The 22,003-nt window shown below is 37.4% G+C and overlaps 1 long non-coding RNA gene across 1 annotated transcript; it reads right to left on the minus strand.

Annotated features, from left to right (window-relative positions):
- Positions 1 to 15,532: 15,532 nt before the first annotated feature.
- On the minus strand, positions 15,533 to 17,623 carry LOC124275395. The gene is made up of 2 exons (XR_006898262.1): positions 16,119 to 17,623; positions 15,533 to 16,045 (listed from the first exon to the last, which is right to left on the minus strand). It is a non-coding gene; the product is annotated as an uncharacterized LOC124275395 (long non-coding RNA).
- Between the last annotated feature and the right edge of the window lie 4,380 nt (positions 17,624 to 22,003).

The raw sequence follows: 22,003 nt of genomic DNA on the forward strand, positions 1-22,003 counted from the left end.
CCCATTCACATAAGTGATAGATAACCAGCTGCTTAAACCATTCACATAATTGGTAAATAGACACCCTCTTGAACCATTCACATAAGTGGTAAATAACACCTACCATTCACAGAAATGGTAGATTAACACTAAGTCTTGCTTGTAACATTTACATAAGTGGGAAATAAATACCTGCATGACCCATTCACATTAGTGGTAAATAAACAGCTGCTTAAACCGTTCAAATAAGTAAATATACACCTGATTGTAACATTTACATATATGTAACACCTGCCATTAAGTAGTAAATAACATCTGTTTGATTTATTCATTCAAGTGGTAAATAATTACTGTGTACCAATCACATAAATGGTAAATAACGTCTGTTTGTAACATTTACATACATGGTAAATAAACAACTTGTACTATTAACATACATGGTAAATAACACCTTGTATCATTCACATACATGGTAAATAACACCTTGTACCTTTCACATACACGGTAAATAAACACCTACTACCATTCACATACATGGTCAATAACACATTGTACCATTCACATACATGGTAAATAAACACCTTGTACCATTCACATACATGGTAAATAACACCTTGTACCATTCACATGCATGGTAAATAACACCTTGTTCAATTTTACACAGTGGTCATATGGAAAGTTAATGAGGAACACAATGACCTTTACCTTTCTAGAAACTGGGGACAGAAGATAAAACCTGGGGGGAGACCAACGTTTTTGACTTAGCGACATGAATCATGAAGAATTTGACCCTGTGTTACTAGCAGTAAAGAAGCTGACATTAGTATTTTCAGACTATCAACAAAGTTTAAGCTCTCTCAGGAATAACAGAAATAAAATTCAGAGATGCATTAACCCTGTTTCACCCATATACTGCTTGATCATGAATAATCATTCTCTTTTTGAGGGAAAAAAAGCCCTAACAAATAAGAGCCTGGAATATATTCATCAGGCTAAAAGCAAAATAACCATTCTATTATGGTGTAAAAATTAATCTTCAGCAGTCTTTGTTAAATCACGCATATATGAGTATAAAAAGTGAAACTAATCTGGGGTGGTGGTGCAGTCTAGTGGTTAAAGCTTTCACTCATCGTGCAAAAGACCTGGGTTTGATTCCCCATGGTCTGTGAAGAGCATTTCTCTTATCCCCCACCACGATATGGATGGAAAATTGCTGAAAGTGGTGTAAAACCTCACTCACTCTATCTGAAGTCGGGGCGGTGGGGTAGTTTAGTGGTTAAAGCATTTGCTCGTCACGCAGAAGACCCGGGTTTGATTCCCCAATGGGTACAATGTGTGAAGCCCATTTCTGGTGTCCCCTGCCTTAATATTGCTGGAATATCGCTAAAAGTGGCTTAAAACTAAACTCACTCACTCACAATGTAACGTTAATCTTCACTTCAGCCTCCAAAATGTGATACTGGTAGTGCTGATTAATAGTTTGAAAAGTGTATTTCTCAAAAGGAGTCCCCTTAATACAGTAATAAGCACTGTGGGCAAGTCCTACTCTGAACATTTGTTCAATCACAGTATATAAGATCTGTACTTAAAACCAATACCAGCAAGTCTGGTATTTTGTTTGTTGATTTATATTATGTTGTTGTTGGTTTTTGTAGAGATACAATTATCATGACAGTGATGCTATTTATGAACATCGCGTTTAACCACATCCGTATGTATACATACAGACAAGCTCACTTAAATATTTTCAGTATGAATATTATGATATATATGACATTACTGGTATTCTTGAAAGCTATGTTAATCAGATATTTTGAACATGTTCTTGTGGATCAGAATTACCCATGATCCATCAGTGGCAGGAGTTCAAACAGTGAACTAAGTCGTGCTTATAACAAACTAATATCGAACTGTTTTGTTTGTTTTTTCCAACCATTTGGATATTTTAGGGCCTGTTCGATTATTGCGAAACTGGTTTTGGTTTCTGAAACTGGTTTCTCCTGTTATAAACGAGTGTCTAGTTTTGGATACATGGTTTCAAAGTGAAACCAATTTCTAGTTTTATAAACGAGTGGATGGTTTGACCATCCGGTTTCAAAATCGATACAAACTATGAGGAACGAATAGAATGACAACATTGCCAAAGGTAATATTTTTGGGTCATTTTATCAGGGGAATTAACAAATAATAAAGAGATGAGATGCTTTTGGAAGTAAATATTTGCGTATATGTAATTATACTGTTACAAGTAATTTTATGTATACAAGTTACGTAAAATAGTCATGTTCAAATAGACTGGGGTTTTAAATAATATTTTCCTAGGTCTCAGTTGATTTTTATCATTATTTTGGTTACAGAAACTGATGCTCTATTTTGCCACCAAGATTGTTTCCGCCATGTTTTTTGTGAGAGAACGCGAAACCGAAACTGTGAAACCTGCCTCGGAGATGGTTTCGAAGTTTCAGAACCCAGTTTTAGGTTTCGCCATAAACGAGTGCATGGTTTTCCAGAAACCAAAACCAGTTTAGCATAATCGAATAGGCCCTTAGTCAAAATGCATAAAAGAAACGTCACAATTAACAATAATTAGTGATCCCTTCGAGTTTGTTATAACCAGAGTTTACTATTTTGTATAAAGCTTCATATAAGCAGTATTGTCATTTTCTCAATGGACAGACAGCATCAGTGACAGAAAACTTGTTAAAACACATTCTGTTCTCAGAGGATTTTCTGTTCTCTTCATAATAACACTGTAATCGGAATTTTGGTGACTGATGCTTAGTGCTGCCATTCACAGATCTCTTGAAAACTGCTACAGACTTGGAATTGTGAGAGAACTTAGTATGGCTTCTAGATGTTGGTCACTATACTTACTCAAGACGTAAAGCAGTTGTAATACTGTATTCAATACTATTATCTCATATACTTGTTTACAATTTTTTCTCCAGGTATTGAATGAGAATTATTGCTATCTAATCAAAGAAGTTCACACTTCAGTTGACAGAGGTACAGCAATTTAGTCCAGTCCAGTGTTTTGACTGTGTGTCTTATGTCAGGGATCTATCTAAAACTCCAACCTCTACAGACAACTTGGAAAGGAAATCACTATGTTGCTCAAAAATAGGATTTTTCTTATTTTTACTTTTTTTTTATTTCAGAGGTATTACACCAATCCCTCAGCATTAAAGTTACTGCAATAAATTCAATACCCAGCAGTAAAGCCTCTGACTCTTAATCATGTTTCCTGGCCAGTCTTTCTGTTTATGCTAGGCCATAACTCCACATATGACTACATTTAAAGGAGTTGGAAAGATTTCAGTTCCAATTTGGTAATGTTAGTTGACATTTGCTGCAGACTTGGAACTGAATGTCAGCCTCTGAGGAAGCCTAGATAAATCCTTGAGTGTACCTTCATAATTAGGGCAGTCTGGCTTTAGTTGCTTTCCTGAAGCCCCTGTCTAACTATATTTTTGCGCATCTATATACAGAATGAAAAAGTTAAAATTATTGTATCTAATTATTCTTGTTTATCTAATGTATACTTGCTCAACAACCAGATGGAGCAAGGGTGTAGACTGATTTCCAGTGTTTGAAATAAAGAAATATGCCAAGCTTCCATCAGAGGACCAGCAAACTATAGAAGCCAACATCCTCCCGTGACAAGGGAGTTAAGTGACTTTCTAAGATGCCTAGCGGTTAGAACAATCGAAATAAAAATACATTATCAGACAATAAAGGTATAGTTTTTTGATAACGTAACAATTGAATGGCGTTATCCCGTCACTTTGCCATTCTAGTGTGCCCCCTCATAATCGAACCATTTTACATTACGTCACAATGTAAGCGACGTCACGATGCATGTCAGTTGTCATCGCCTCGTACGGCCTCCTACAGTAAACTACACCGTTGCATCCAGTTTCTTGGTTTGCTGTTGCTTCACGCAGCTAACATCACTGGTGGAAACATTACGTTTATGTTTTACGACGGTTAAAATGTGTCATTTCGACTCACAAGTTTTCAGCGACACGGTAGCGTTAAGTAATGTTTACATTCCCACAATGCAATTGTGGAATGTCGCTTGACTACTCAACTTCCTCTGCATGTACTGATCTAAACTTACGCTGGTAGTAGAAATGCAACGTTCATATTGCCCCATATGGTTTATGTTAATGACAGATGTAATTAAAATAATTCAGAGAAGATATTTAATCCGAACGTAAACCGCCATCAAACTGTTATCATTTGTTTTTTCTGGTAACGTTCGTCTTAACGTAGGGGGCAGACACATCAATAGAACAGCGCGCCAGTTAGCCCTGTGCGAGGATTCTTAATTTAGGTCACCGACACCGTCGTTTGTTTTCTGCCTTTAATTAATCGTAATTATCTTTAGAAAGTATTAAATTTGGCATCTTAGAAAAGAAATACATTGGTAATAAAAACACTTTAAGCCCTGAACTATTTGACGCTAAAGCAGCGACGCCAAAGCGTCCTCGTGCTTTAACTATAATAGTTCAGGGCAAAAGTGTGTTTTGTTACACTACACATGGTGGTAGAGCGAAGTGTATTTCTTAAATAAGTCCAGATTTCGACCTTGATGAACAAGTCCAGAATTTCATGGCTTGATGATAGTACCACCATTAGTTATTACAAGTTTTCCCTTACATGTCCCTCCTTTTGACCAATCAGATTCAACCTTTCGCATTGCTAGTATTTGTTTCTAACAAAATGGTGCACCCAGTTGAGACTATCCAATTGATAATCAAGATATGTATTGCAATAAAATGGGTCATACCTCAAGCAGTGCAAGAGATCACTTGAACACCTAAAAGATTTGAAAATATCTATCAATGCCCAACTAACTGCACAGATGTTCTGCCTACGTGGCAATTGGCCAGAACCTGCATACTTGTCGTCATGTTGTTGGAAACTGGACTTAGTTAACTCCCTTGCCTAGGGAAGATGACAGGCTGCAGGCTTTGAGTCAACTTTTCAGGCATTCAGTTAAGAAACTGCATCTTATTGGCACAAATAACTTGACATATAAATTAACTGCAGGACATTTGGACCAGTACAAGTTTGAAAGTATTTGTCAGACATGAGATCGACCTACTATGGGACTAAACTAAACTCACTCTTTCCTATTATATGCCAGTTTATTTCAAGCATCATGTGAATTAAACATAGAGTAACAAAACAGCCCCCACACAACTAATGCGTGAACATTAGGGTCACATTTACATTGTTAGTTCTTAAGTAAATTGAATTTCATGATTTTCTTGCAAAAGATGTCTTTTGAAATTATGTAATTCCACCATGCATCTTTCAGTTGTCACCCTATTGACCTCTAACATATCAGTTAAAAGATCTAGAATTCATGACCCTGTAGTTTCTGGACCCCTCATTTTGAGTGTTGTATGCATGTTTTGTATTTGTTTTATACATGTATGTTATATAAAATCGAAAGTGTCTTGAATTTTTTTGGGTGCAATTGCTTTTTGTAATCATTTGCCTCAAGGAATCTCAACTTTAGCTAGTTTGACATGAAACTTTATTTTCACAATTTGTATCAGTTACATTGTCAGATTCTATAATATAGTGTCTATTGAAGTTCAGTTGTATTGTTTCTAGCATATTATTCTGTCAGTGACTGGTTCCAGAATTTAATTTTAATCTATTAGCAAAGGAAAATACAGAACAACAGCCTGTGCATTTTGTTTTTTATATGAGACAAGTGAATAGGGAATAATCTTATTATATATGCATAGTTGAATATATTTTTTATTTTATCAACTGGTGTGAAAAATGAATTTTATGATGTTCATTCCCACCAGAATACAATACTATTTCTTTGTTGAAGTGTTTGGTTAGGGACTGTTCATAATTTATGGTTGGGGGAGTTGTGATGATTTTAAGGGGGGTCAGCAATTTTGTACACATGTACTTTGGGAGGGTGGGGGTGTCAGCAATTTTGTATGCAAGAATGTTTTTAAATTATGCTTAAAGATTATGGGAAGGGAGGGGCATTGATTTTATACATGACATGCGGGGAGGGGGGTCACTTACTTTGTACATACATTTTAGGGGTGGTCAATCACATAGTATATGCTTCTCCATAAAAATCATCATCACCCCCCTTGTCATAAATTATAAACGGTCACTTAGCAAAATGGTCATACAAGTCATGTGACCACCTTCGTTAATTTTCACAAAACATTACAGTTTGTTCATTGTAACAATTTTGTACTAAGATAATACAGACTAGTGCTCAGTATATAGTCTGAAGTTTAACGTGGTCAGTATTGATTTCCTCGTCCTCCACATTTTCAGAATCTGTCTCAGACATGTCGTGGATAATGTCGATGTTTGTTAGAAACGTTTAATATGGTCATACAAACCCTCAGGCTTTTATCATTAATTGTTCAGTTGTTCAGTTTGTAGTAAGTGTCACAACTATGGTGTATGTAGTGTTATTAAGTGTTATATTAAATATTAATGCACAGGTCATGTCTTATCTATTACCTGATTTTCTCCCTCGGGTTCATTGAATAAGTGTAATATATTAAATCCAGTTCTACACTAGAAACTCAGGCCTTTTTTACTCAGAAATATTCTTTATAATTTGTAGTATGTTGTAGTCTTTACTATTTTGTTAAGATATGTTGTATTTTACAGTGCAATAAGCTGTTTTTATTCTGTCTGCTCAGTTTTGATATGATTTATTCCTTTTGCAATATCTGCTGGAATATTGCTAAAAGCGGCGTAAAACCCAACTCAGTCAGTCAGTCAGTCCTTTTGCAATATCAGATAGTTCAAAATATAATCTTAGCATATGTGGGTGTGTAACTGATAAAGAAGGTGAAATATGTTTCTGTTCTTTTTTCCTCATATTTCAGATCTCAGATTCAGGTTTAAGAGAGCATCTAAATTAACAGTTTATTATATCCTTATTCTTGTTCTATGTCAAAGTCAAACAAAACTTGGTTTCACACTAAACATCATTTGCTAATACTAAGCCTTTAGTATATGTGTATTTTTTATACTTTAAATCTTTGAAACAAATATTTTTGTCATGAAACAGTGGAATGTGTAAAAAGGTTGCCCATCAATCTGAATTGTTTGAGAGACTTGTTTTTCTTGGTATGTAGTTACTTCTACCATTATTTTTATATTTTGTTCATTTTACTCTTTATCGGTATGATTGTCTTTCAAAGCATAGGCTCTGTGCTGATTGAGTATGCAATATGAAATTGTTGTTTTTCCTTATGTTTGCTACAATACCTCAGAAAATGTGCTAATACAGGTGTGAGCTTGAAATGGGGGTGAGACTGATTTATGTTTAGTTCATATTTTGATTAAAGGTGCAATTTGAGAATTCCATATTATAATTTTCTTTATCTGATTTATATATTCGCAATATATCACACTTTCCTATGTGAGGTATTCATTTTAAAATAAACTTGCAATCCCAGCGGAGTTGGTGAATATTGATTTCATCAGGATAGATCCAGAAAATGAATTTGTCTCTGCACATCATTGATGTGAAGAACGCTGTCAGACTCCTGTCTATGAAAAAACAGGCACTCAGCAATGGGAACCTTTTGGTGGATAACAAGTTATTTTTAAACTTATTTTCTGAACTTACTCTAAGAATTGATAAATTCTCTTGCTTCACTCAGTATCAGTAAGAAGAAAGCAACTAGATGAGGGAAGGTACAAGCTCACACAGAGCAAGCTGATGTTCATGGAAGGGCTGTATTAGGAATGAGCTGTGGGTGAAGTGTTGGTAAGCCAGGGACATGAAGGATACGTGTTATAATTTTCATTTGCATTCTTCTTTAAGAGGGGCGGTGGGGTAGCCTAGTGGTTAAAGCATTCGCTCGTCATGCTGAAGACCCGGGTTTGATTCCCACATGGGTACAAAATGTGAAGCTCATTTCTGGTGTTCCCTGCCATGATATTGCTGGAATATTGCTAAAAGCGGCATAAAACTAAACTCACTCATCTTCAAGAGCAGTAAGTAGGAATGCAGTATGTGAGATAAATCTTCAGAAGGTTGAGTTTGTTTGAAATTCATAATTTTCTTATGTTTCAAGGCTACTCCTTCTTAATGAACAAGACGAGTTTGAAAATGTTTTTCTTATCCTGCACCTTGACTTACAGATCCTGAATGTATGAAGATATGATTGATTGGTAAAACAAACTGCAACATAACTGTCCTTGTCACCAAATTGAATATTTACGAGATAATCAGATATTTATCGACTATAATTGAAGGTTGAGATGATGTATTGGGATGCTCATTGGTAAACTGAAAAACATATGTTTGCATTAACCACAAACAGATCACCCTAATCTCAAGTTTTTGTGCTGTATTTATGATTTTAATTATTTAATGCATTTTTATGGACTTCAAATACCCAGTCACGTTGGTTTTATAGATTTTTTGTGTATTTTGTTTGTCTAGATGTGTCTGTATATTGATGATTGTTATGTTTTCGTATGGTTTTACCCAAGTCCAGTCATGTTGTGTACTACTTAGAATGTTTTTTATCGAGCTGTGGGCTTGAAGGATACTTGTTAACTTGAATACACTTGTTAACTTGGATACACTTGTTAGCACTCATCGTCAGTCTGTGACATCAAGCTATCAAGGCATCACATACAAGACCACTAATTTAGCTTGCTTGAATTGAAACCAACATTTATCCAAACATTGTGATGTTATTTAGATTGTAACTGTGGGTGAGCCTCTTGCTGAAAGTGTTTATTTGACAGTGTGTGGGTTTCCCAACATGGGTACAATAATATTTCTAGTGTCCAGTGATTTGATATTGCATGAATATTGAATTTCTTGGCCAACATTAGAATTGGAACGAATGCATCACACATTTTATGAATAACAACATCTTTGTATGTTTTATCCCAACATTAAACTGATGAAGAAACAAGAATTAGCTCTGAAATGTTGTGATAAAGAATTGAAAGAAGTTGTTATCCATAAACATGTCATGAATTCATGCATCAATATTGCTAAGAAACAGGATAAAACTGTTTTCACTCACTCATTCAAATTTGAACTCATCATTTTGAAAGCTGCATCCTTGACAAGACCAATATACAAACTTGAGAACCATTTCATTCAAACAGGACCAAAATTCAATGGTTTTATATGTCGCTGACTCAGGTCTTTTCACGCATCTCCTTTCCCAACATGCAATAGCGTTGTAGCTAGTTTGACTTTGAATTCATATGGTAAGTTATTTAACACAGTGATATATTATTACCTCACATTACTAAGTCAATATGCTTGCAATAACAAACCGTGTTCTGACTGGGCTCGTCTAATGTAGGCCAGTGACCAACATGAGTGCTATATGTGAGGCCTTCAGTGAATGTTGTCTATTAACTTAGTCAGAAAATAGATATACCTTTTTGCTTACATTTGATTACATTTATAATGTAATTATTACATAGTGTGTCTGCCTAGCTGGTTGTAATCCCAATGAAGCCTCTCCTTCACATTGGCCTATATGTACAGCACAAGAGCATGATTCCTGCACAGGCTTAATCTCTACTGAGAGTGTCACAGGGCAATATGCTACTGAGTGTTTATACGAGATATATTCTCATCAGCTACAGGACTAACATATGCTTTGAACAAACATATGAATGCTTTCTTTGGCAAATATCATAGCCTGTTTTGATAAATTAGTATGATTAATCGAAAATTCTTATGAATACAACCCTCTAACGCTTGATTACCTTGTTCTTGAAACTTGTTTCGGAATCCACAATTTTTGCTTCAGTAAAATTTATAGAGTCCAAGTAGTTATTACAGACTTTTGGACTGTGTTGATATGAGGATAGCTGATTGTGACTTGTCAGAAAAGTAGAGAAGTGCATGATTGGAGTAGAATGAATGACATCCTGTTGAGTTTTTCTTATGTTCGTATTTATTTCTCCACAAACAACTGCACACTCTTTTATATCAAAAGAAGAGACCCTGATGCTATTTTATGAAAGCCATAGTTTTGTCCATGTGCTTTATCGAATACGACAGATGTAGTGATTATTTTTATATATGGTTCAATTTCTGGCAGTAAACATTATATGACAGAAAGCACTTATATTGTGTGATGCTGAAAAGAGTCAGTATCTACACAGGGCAGAAGCTATTTTATACTGGTATGTTCATGATGTAGTCATATGGGTTGTGATACTCCACAATTTGCTGGAGTTGATTGTTGTATTCCGGACTTGCAATTTCCAGATGTCTACAGAAGGTGAAGGTCTATACAAAAATGATTCGAGGCCAGCATATTGAATTGTCCTGCTTTCAGCAAGAGCAGCCATATTTGTAACTCCTGACATTTTTGTCAGTTGGACGTATATTCCCATTGAAACTGTTTTCCATATTATCAGATTTCCAGATTACATCACATGGGCAGGGGCGCTGGTGGTTAAAGCGTTCACTCATCACGCCGAGGACCCAGATTCGATTCCCCACATGGGTACAATGTGTGAAACTCATTTCTGGTGTCCCCCGCAGTGATATTTCTGGAATATTGCTAAAAGCGGCGTAAAACTAAACTCACTCACTCACATGGGCACAGAGTAAAATTACTTTGATGTAGACTGACTGAGTTTGGTTTTCACGCCGCTTTTAGCAATATTCCAGCAACATCACGGCGGGGGACACCAGAAATGGGCTTCACACATTGTGCCCATGTGGGGATTCGAACCCGGGTCTTCGGCGTGACGAGCCAACGCTTTAACCATTAGGCTACCCCACCGGCCCCTTTGATGTAGACAGATATTTGTATGGAGTTGTGTGCCACACAAGATCATCCTGAAGCTGAATTTGTCAGTTAGGGACTCAATGTATATAACTAACAACTGGTATCTGATATCAGCAAAGGCCTTGAATGCCTATGTATTATTCATTATGTGAAACATGTCCATGGCATAACCTCTCATAAATCAAAATATATTGTGTGGTCTAGAGTTTTTAGATTGAATAAAACAAAGATAAGAATAACCGCTTTCTTTTTATTTTATTTTTAAGTGAACTTTGTATATTCCATTTTGAAACCCTATTTGATTGGTGAAAATGTTCTTCCTTGGGTTAATAATTGCTGTGGTCAAAAATGTTAATTTCTATGTCTTTTTTAAAAATGGTTGGTATTCTGATATATATCACTGCTAACAGAGCATTTAATGTAATTATGGTATCAAGCTTAGTAATAGGGGAAATGTATCATATCACAAATCATCAAAGTACCTTTTACAGTAGTGAGTGCTGATAACTCAGTGTTTGTGAGTCATTGGTGAAGTGTAGATTTGTCATGTTACAGTAGCTATACTACTCATAACAAGTTAAGGAGCACTCACACTGGATGTCTGTGTGTTGCAATAGCCACCCTCCATACTAACTATAGGCATATTCAAAATCAGGCTTTTCTTTAACTTTTTTGTGTAATAAAGCCAGATATTGAAGATATATTTAAAACTGTTAAGGTTTGCTTTTTGAGACATTTTCAAAGCATTGCTGAAAAAAATATTGAAATATTGAAACAGTTAATTGTGTAATACAAACCAGTGCAGATAGAAGCTGTTACAAGGACTACTGATATATCCATTGCCACCTACCCCTGTGGAGGTTGTAGGGTGGCCTGTTGGTTACAGTGTTTGCTTGTCACACCAAAGGCATGGGTTTGATTTCCCACATGGGTGCAATGTGTGAAGCCCATTTCTCGTATACCCTGACATGATGTTACTGGAATATTGCTAAAATCAGTGTTAAACCACAGTCATATCATTCATATCATTTTGAAGAACATGTCTCTTAAAATCAAGATAACTGACAAAAATATTATTTGTGTATTATGTGTGATCTTACATAATTGATTACAAGAATTAGTTGCTGCTTATGTAAGATTCATTTAGTTGCTTTTACCTATTATATACAGGTTCACATGAATGTTTCCCAGTTTAACCTGAATGTTAACAGAATACTGAATAGTAACAGACACTATAACCATTCCTTGTACCCAGGAGGCCAGAACATTGTAATAAATATGCTGAATATAAATACATCTTTGTCATTTTTACATCTGAGTTGATGACATGTAACATTTTTGTCATTCAGAGCTGGCCTCATCTGATAAGGGTTGGGTCAGGGGTACTTCAGATTTTCTCTTTAAATGCCATTAGGCCAGACCCATTTTATTTCTTGTTATTTGGATTTTTGTCCTCAGAAAACCAAAAGGCTAATGAGGAGGGAAAAAAATTTTAAAAAATAATCACCAGTAAAAGGTTTATTCCTTCTAAATACTAAAAGTAGTTTACTTTTGGCAATTTATGAAGTGTATATGGGGCAAAAAAACAATCTTCTTGTAAGTTTACATTTTTGGCCAATAAAAACATTAGGATTTTCTTTTTTTGAGCATAGAAAATTATTTTTATTTTTTTCTTATTCTTCAAAAACTACGACCGGCGTATCCGTAAAACAAGAAATAAAATTGGTCTGGCTTTAATTTGACTTTATTAAACTGTTCCTTCTTGATCTCTTCAGTAAAAGGTACCCATGAAGGTCCGGTTTAGAATATTGATCTTCAGTAACGCATGCTTGTCGTAAGAGGCGACTAACAGGATCGAGTGGTCAGGCTTGCTGACTTGGTTAACACGTCATAGGTTCCCAGTTGCGCAGATCAATGCTCATGCTATTGATCACTATATTGTCTGGTCCAGACTTGATTATTTACAGACCGCTGCCATATAGCTGGAATATTGCTGAGTGTGGCGTAAAACTAAACTCACTCAATCTAAAGGAACAGGCAACTGAAATTGATAGAGCTTTTGCTCTATATAGAGGAATATGGTTGATCTGAGGTGTCAGGGTGGCCCAGCAGCCATGAACTCATTACATTCAAGATCTGGGTTCAACTCTCACACAATGTGTGATGTCTTGAGAAAGGAATGTGGTTGGTCTGAAGTGTCAGGGTGGCCCAGCAGCCATGAACTCATTACATTCAAGATCTGGGTTCAACTCTCACACAATGTGTGATGTCTTGAGAAAGGAATGTGGTTGGTCTGAAGTGTCAGGGTGGCCCAGCAGCCATGAACTCATTACATTCAAGATCTGGGTTCAACTCTCACACAATGTGTGATCAAGATCTGGGTTCAACTCTCACACAATGTGTGATGTCTTGAGAAAGGAATGTGGTTGGTCTGAAGTGTCAGGGTGGCCCAGCAGCCATGAACCCATTACATTCAAGATCTGGGTTCAACTCTCACACAATGTGTGATGTCTTGAGAAAGGAATGTGGTTGGTCTGAAGTGTCAGGGTGGCCAAGCAGCCATGAACTCATTACATTCAAGATCTGGGTTCAACTCTCACACAATGTGTGATGTCTTGAGAGAGGAATGTGGTTGGTCTGAAGTGTCAGGGTGGCCCAGCAGCTATGAACTCATTACATTCAAGATCTGGGTTCAACTCTCACACAATGTGTGATGTCTTGAGAAAGGAATGTGGTTGGTCTGAAGTGTCAGGGTGGCCCAGCAGCCATGAACTCATTACATAAAAGATCTGTGTTTCATTCTCCCACAAACAATGTGATTATCAGAACCTGTTATCCCCAGCTGTGATGTTAATGAAATATTGCTCAAAGTAGTGTGAAGACTGACTCGGCTGTGGCAACATGGGCCTGCCTGAGGGTCAACAGACATTTGATCAGTTATATATATTATATATCAGTTATATATCGGGTGGTCAGGCTCGCTGACTTGATTGACACGTCATCGTATCCCAATTGCATAGATTGATGCTCATGCTGTTGATCACTGGATTGTCTGGTCCAGACTCAATTATGTACAGACCACAGCCATACAGCTGGAATATTCCTGAGCGTTAAACAACCAAACCAAACAAAACAAAATCAATCCATTCAGAGGATGATGAGGCTTGCAGACGTGTGAATACAGCATCTGTCGACCATATACTGCTTTCTTGCAACAGCTTTACAGATATGCTTAATGGTGAATCATCGAGTTATTATGGAGCTATGAAAATACGAACGTGAATGTCCTTAATTGAGAACTCTGCAGATGTTGTTGGCTTGTGAAACCTTCACCATATTACTGTACTTCAACTTCAGTGAGGATCATCCTTCCAAACATGAAAATAAGCACCACAGTTTTAATGTTCTTGTGAAGAGGGAATGCATGAATTACTAGTTCAGACAAAACATTAAAAATATTGCATAGTTATAAAGAATACGATATTCAGCTCAATACTCATTTGTAAGTTGTAAGGTCTGAAGTGAAATGTAGCTGTATCTTAAATTCACAACAAATATATGTTCTCACACCTGTGAAGATCTGGGTTAGAATACAGCAGCCCATACTCTCCTAAAGTGACATCAAGTTTTCTTGATTATTATCCCCCCGGCATGTAATTCGGGGGGATATAGTCGTCGCCTCGTCCGTCTGTCCGTAATCATTTTGTTTCCAGAGCATAACTCCAAAACCTTTCAATATTTTTCAACAAAAATTGGTAGAAATATCAAACAGAACCTAAGGTGGTGCCTTTTGCTATTTACAGATTTTTGTCATTTTTATTTTTCTCGGTTTCCATGGAAACGTTTTGGACTTAGTCTTGAAGTGGGGTGGGCTTCGTTTCCGGAGCATAACTCAAGAACCGTTCAATATTTTTCAACAAAACTTGGTAGATATATCAAACAGAACCTTAAGTGGTGCCTTTTGCTATTTGCAGATTTTTGGCATTTTTATTTTTTCTGGTTTCCATGGAAACGATTCGGACTTAGTCTCAAAAGGGAGGGGTGGGCTTCGTTTCCATAGCACAACTGGAAAACTTCTTAATATCTTTCAGCAAAACTTGGCAGATATATGAGACAGATCTTGAAGTGGTGCCTTTTGCTATTTACAGATTTTTGGCATTAATATTTCTCATGATTTCCATTGAAATGATTTGGACTTTGTTTAAAAAAAAGTCAAGCTGGACTTTAAGTAACTGTCAGATGATTTGTTCTTTCAAATATGTGGGGGCCAGGGGGATACGTCATCTTCTGATGACTCTTGTATACATACCATCATCATATACCTGGTATACTGCATCATGTAGCATTAACCAAACAAACACACACAGAAATGGAATATACATCAGGAAAATAGTCCGATTGTCCTGAACAAATTGTGGAAGGATATTGCCAGATTATATAACAAGAGAGGGGTGGTGGGGTAGCCTAGTGGTTAAAGCGTTCACTCATCATGCTGAAGACTTGGGTTTAATTCCCCACATGGGTACAATGTGAAAAGTCTCTTTGAACAGCATTCCAGTTACATGAAAGTGTGTGTACAGAAAGCTGGAAGTGATGGCAGTGTCTGACATTTGCCACTTAGGTGAAATCCATGAGCACAGGTATGGTGCTGACAAACCATGACACAATCAGGGCGAAGTAAGATTCGAACCTGCTGTTTACAGCTTGACAATCATATTCTTCAACCTTGCATGAAATTAAAACAGACAACAATATCAAGTTTATGATTTATTGACATTTACAGTTTCAGTAGATAAAATATCTACAGCCTTGATTTTCTACATCAAATTTCAATTTACATCATTAAAACCTTTTCGCTAAAACATCTTCGATTACAATGAGTCATTGATATGCTGAGACGCTACACTAACATTGCACACAGACCTCTCAGCAAGATGTATGTGAACGACAGCCAGACAGACACATAGAAGCTGTAGAAGGGTTGTATGAAGAGTAAAAGGCTCACAGATAAACCTAAACAACATGTGGAACAGAGAAAGCATGCTAGCACTGAGTAACACAGCACAGGGAGTCTCAACAGTGGTGAGTGTCTCATCAAACAGGATATTTAGCAGCTGTTGATAGGTTCTCTGAATTTCAGGAATACAAACAGCCCTTGTGACAAGTCTGCATAACAGGTGATCATGACAGACCTTGTGACAAGACTGCATGACAGGTGATTATGACAGACTTGTGACAAGTCTGCATGACAGGTGATCATGACAGACCTTGTGACAAGTCTGCATGACCAACCTACCAAAAAGCCTCCGTAAGCCAGCTTGACAAGTGGTCATGATAAACCTGCTAAAAGTCTGCATGACATGTGATAATGACAAGTTTGTCAAGAGCCTTCATGACAAGTGATCACAACATTCTTGCATGACAAATCTGCATGACAAACAGCCTCCATAAGCCTGCATGAGGACAAGTCTGCATAGCAGGAGATGACCATCTTGGTCTGGTTCCTACTGACTTTTATCAACGGATTCACACTGCTTCTAACAGAATTACCATGTTGTAGAAGAGAAGGTATGAAGGTCAGTCAATCAACACCAGTGACGGACATGGTACTGACTTTTATCCAGATTCACACTGCTCCTAACAGAATTACCATGTTGTAGAACAGCATGAAGGTATGAAGGTTACTGACCTGGGTAAAACCGATGATGAACATGGTGCTGACAAACCAAGGATCATAATCAGGTTGACTGGGATTCAAATCCTGATCTGGGCAAGGGAGAAAACTGATTTCCATGTGTCCCCCCTCAAATCTGGCAATTATAACTGAACATTTTATAACAATCAAAAGTAGTCTCTGCAATAGTAATGATGTTTAAGTCTTTAACATACAATAAACTGACTAGACTTATCCTATCTGTTTGAACCACAAGGATTGGCTGAAGACTCACAAGTACATGGAACTCATCAATATCTACTGCCTATATAATATCAAAGGATGAAATTCTCAGACAGTACCTCAGATGCTGACAAATTGTCAAATGTCCAGCCTCGTCTACATCCCATAAACAGGATCTCTCCTGGAACTACATATAAATAGGGAAATGATGTACCACAGAAACACAACTAACAACCTTAGTGTTCCATCACAAAGAGCATGCAGAAGACATGAGGGGTTTTAAGAACACTGTACCACTATGTATTTAGACAATTCAACTCCATTCCAGTCAGGTAATATGTCCTAATTTAATATCAGTTTTGTAGTTTACTTTACACTGTTTTCAGTGTTGACTGTGAAATTACTGAAGGATCACAGGGGATGCTGAACATGTACAATACTGTATTCATAATTAGTACCTGGGCCTCTTTCTACATAGAAACCAAACAATACGGTCTGAACATTAACTGTCACTGAGGTACAACAGCCACAACCAAGTGTTGAACATGAGTAGAAATATGCCCAGGGCCCTGTTCCTCAAGGCGAACGTAGCGCTACAACAGTCGTAACGCTTTGTTAAAGTATGGGAGTAATGATCATCCTAGTGCTACCATCGCTTTGACTGAAGTCCATACTACAGCCATTACAATCACCTGTTTCATGTACTTCTACCACTCTAATGAGTTTGTGATATACCACTTAACTGTGGTGCAAAGATGATAAAAACAGACTCGCACAGATCCTTTTCCAAGATGGATCTCGGTCTCAGTATAAACTACTCAAGAGAAATTGAGGACCACTGAATGTGTTCATATTACTATAGTTAAGCTGTCAGGCCATGACAGATTCTACCATGACTTCGGTAAGTACTGGATTGTGATTGGTTAATTTAAGTCATTCAGAGGTCTATAATCATGTTATATACCTCTGATTTTCCAACACGTATGTATTTTTTTTAAATCTTAATAACATGGTTATGGTAGTATGGAGATAAACATACTGTTGGAAAATCTGAGGTATATAACAAAATTATTACAGCTCTAAATTTGATTTAAAACTGAACCAATAGCGTGGGGTCTTAAAAATGTTTTTAGAGCTATTATAAATTTGTTATATACCTCTGATTTAACAATATAGTGTGTTTATCTCCGAATTAACTATCGAAAATGAAAGCAATTGTGGTCCTTAACATCTTTAGAGAAGTGTAGCTCTAAAATCAAAATCCAGAAACTAATCCTGATCTGTTGAAGGTGTCCACACTGGTACCAAAACAAAGATGCTGAAGAGGTCAAGTGTTCTGGAACTGTACGTTCCACTTTGTCCCGTGTAGGTGGAGCCATCAACAATTATCACAGAACACATGGTACAACTACATGATACTGTTTGAGCATGTGAATGAGTCGTGGAGAAGAATTTGAAAGAAGCAACTCTCGCCAGTTCTCAGAACTACAGCATGCAGCTTTTTCACAACATATGTGAAGAACTACAAGTCTGCCCACAAGTCTATTTTGACAGGAATCACAGAATTACTTATGAATACAATTGAAACCACTATGCCTTCATACCGGCGAACTGTCCTCACAGACCTAGTCCACATCAACCACTGCTACGACTAATGACACTCAGAATATCAGACATTCCATAATTCCAAACCCTAAAAAATGACCAGTTCTTTTGAAATCGGTCAATATACCTTCGAGAAGGAAAAGTGCCAACCATCCTGCATGACTATTCATGGCTTATTTACAAGACTGTTGTATATATGTCTGTATTCATGTCACCACTTAAACAGTATGTCAGGTACTTTATGTCCCAACATGTTGGACATCATGATCTGTGATTTCAACCAACCATCGACTACTTCTGACCCACATGAGGAAATCACAGCAAATGCCAGTCACTAAGACTGGACCATCCATTTCCCTAATGAACAGGTCTCGACAGCAACACTATGGTGACGGCATGACATTACTGACGGTAGGAGTGAACCTACCTGGTCACCATCCCAGCTGACACTGACCCGACACTGACTAGGTTGATGATACCAGCATTGTAATAGGTTGTTAAACTAATACCTTGTGTTTCAAACAACCATCGCTGAAACAAATTAGGAGTTCTGACAGATATTCTGCTACCATGTCATCAAGAACAGCCAGAAAAGAGTATTCATAAAAGCAGTGCCTTGAGATGAGCATCGTTCTGAAAACCGCATTGAATAATGGTCAACATGAAAGGCATAGCAGTTCCCAGCAATTTGAAAAGACTGCTCATTACGATATTTGTGACTATCAATACAATTACAGTGAGACCCCGATACCCGGACCCCAAATATCCGGAAACCTCGCCTTCCGGTCAATTTTCATTAAAAAATTAATCTCTTACGTTATAAAAGTGACTGTCTATAACGAATATGTGGTTTCCATTCCCGGACGGTAAATTTTACAAACCAACCGGTTAAATCAACACAAAATTGACTCACTTATCCGCACGAAGCTTTGATCTTCAGCTGACCGTGTGAAGTGAAGCGCGAGTGTCCCACGTGGCAAATCAAAACTATGTAATTTTGGAAGTGATTTTAAACCAGAAGTGTATGCTCACTACTGTTCAAATAACTACTATATTATAGTGCATATTTGAACTTGATCGCCGGGAAACGCGTGTGCACAGCTGATTGCTATTTCCGGCTCAAATACACACAGTAATCTTAATCCCTGCAAATAATACAATGCCCAGCAAAAAACAACTTAGTACTTAAGAGGTAAATATTCTTGTCTAGTGATGTTTAATTGCAAATTTGACGTCTTTACTACAAAGTTGTCTTCTGTTGTTTGTTCACACGAAGTGATATAATGTTGTTTTCTTACCCCTGGACAAAAGTTTGATGAAAGCGTAACTCATAGATAAGCCGACCCCCTTCTACACACTGCTTGTTTTACCCTAAAAATTCGGCTTATAGACGGCAATATACGGTAAGCCTGGATGACAGATATCCGGATATTCAGTTATCCGGACAATTTACGTAAAACCGAATGTGTCCAGATATCCGGGGTCTCACTGTATTACATTTGATTTTCGAAATTCAATGTAACATTCCCACTCATGAATGATTGTGACAATCCCATTTCATCGCCATGCATTACTCTAAAACTATGACAAATGATATTTGTGACATACAGAACGTAATCAGTAAACATCCACAAACAAGAAAATGGACACAGATACAAGTTACTTCCCCCCGATAAGTAATGATGCATTTACAGAAACAGGTTTCAAAATTCAAAGTCCGCAAGTCTGAGACTTAGTAAAATTCATGTTGGACCTGTGACATTTCCTTGCGGAGTATCACTTTTTCCATAAGGTAGACGGAAACTCTGTAGCAGATTAAAAAAAAAAAAAAAAAATTCTAGCCCTGATTAATGACATATCGCCATATGGAGGGTGATTGTGAGGAGGGGTGACAGTGTGTGTGAGGGAGATAATTACAAGAATGGCACTAGTGAGGTGAAATCAATATTGATTGCTACAAATGATGAAATAAAATCAACAAAGAGTCCTCTTCAGTAACTGTACAATAAATATTTACAAACAACAGCATATATTATCTGTTAACTGCCTTGGCATACACCACAACAGAGGTATTCGTTAACTTGTTCCATGGTTCCATACACTTTACTTCGTGTCTTTCCAGAATCGCAGATGGAAATATGGTTGTGATACTGATGGAATGTCATTTTCAATTTCATCTGTCTGTTCCCGACAGCCATGAAAACTCTGGTCCATGCTACACTACAGCTAGGATCATTGCCATAGATTTGTGGATAATGTCTGGCCAGAGTTCTGTGACCCCCATCCTCCTGCCCCACCCTGAGGCATGCTTCCCATCTGTCCTGCCCCGCCCACCTTCATTGCAGCCATCTGTTGTTGCATCTGAAACAAGAATGAAGTAACAGTGAATAGGATGTCGACTGGTGCATACTAATTGATGGTGTTAAAATCAATTCAAATCTGTATATCATTAATCAAAATTAAACCAGAGATTGACAATCTAGTAACTAGTGAATGGGTGTGTCAAACTTCTACACAGATTAATGGTGTCATAATTAATTTGAACCTGAATCATTAATCAGACTGACTGACTGAGTTTAGTTTTACGCCGCTTTTAGCAATATTCCAGCAATATCACGGCGGGGGACACCAGAAATGGGCTTAACACATTGTGCCCATGTGGGGAATCGAACCTGGGTCTTCTTCGGCGTGACGAGCCAACGCTTTAACCACTAGGCTACCCCACCGCCCCATTAATCAGAAATAAACAGTAGAAAACAGACCTAGAGTAAACTGTGAACAGGATTTGTTTGTTTAGTTTGTTCTTTAATGCAGCACTTAGCAATATTCCAGCTATAATACAGCGGTCTGTAAATAATCGAGTGATCAACAGCATGAGCATTGACCTAGGCAATTGGGATACAATGACGTGTCAACCAAGTCAGCGAGCATGACCATCCAATCCTGTGAGTCACCTCTTACAACAAACACGGGTTGCTGAAGACCAATTCTAGCTTAGATCTTCATGGATTCACAGTGAATAGGGTGTCATGCTGGTGGATATTGATGGATGGTGTCACATGCTGGTGGATATTGATGGATGGTGTCATATTAAGACAATCATATTGAGAACATATCAGTGTATGAAATAAGGCCCGTCCGACCGCCCGAGACGGGCTAGATTTCTGACGGACGGTCTACATTTACAGCTAGCCAACCCAATGGTCTGGTACAAATTTTAGATGTTCCATACATCTGAGTGAATTCTTGGTGTCTGGTTTGATTAAATCCATTTTGGGCTGGTAACAATTTGGAAGTAACGAGCCCTGATGTCTGGCTGGGTTTTTGGCTTATTTCATACACTGGTACATATATCATAGATAGACGTGCCATGGGATCCAAAACGATAGTGTCTATTGACAAGCATGTGGCAACCATTTTGTAATGGAATCTCCAAAGGCTGTGTCTAATGACAAGCAATTGGTGTACTGTGAACGTATTATATTTCGCGCAGGTTTTATTTTCGCGCTTTTCGCGCAAAACATTTTTAGCGAAAATTTATAATAAGAATAAACCTGTCAACGCTCGCCCTGAGTTGTTACCATAACACATCGAGTTTGAAGACAGAAATCTACGGGAATCTTAAAATGACGACTGATAGTAGCATAAAGAATCATACTTAACTGTCGCTGTAATGGATTTCCCAAAACATAATTAAATAATGAGCGAAATCCCATCGCTGAAT

This window comes from Haliotis rubra, unplaced genomic scaffold (assembly GCF_003918875.1).
Source record: "Haliotis rubra isolate DU_JTF1 unplaced genomic scaffold, ASM391887v1 Scf2, whole genome shotgun sequence".
Lineage (NCBI taxonomy): Eukaryota > Metazoa > Mollusca > Gastropoda > Lepetellida > Haliotidae > Haliotis > Haliotis rubra.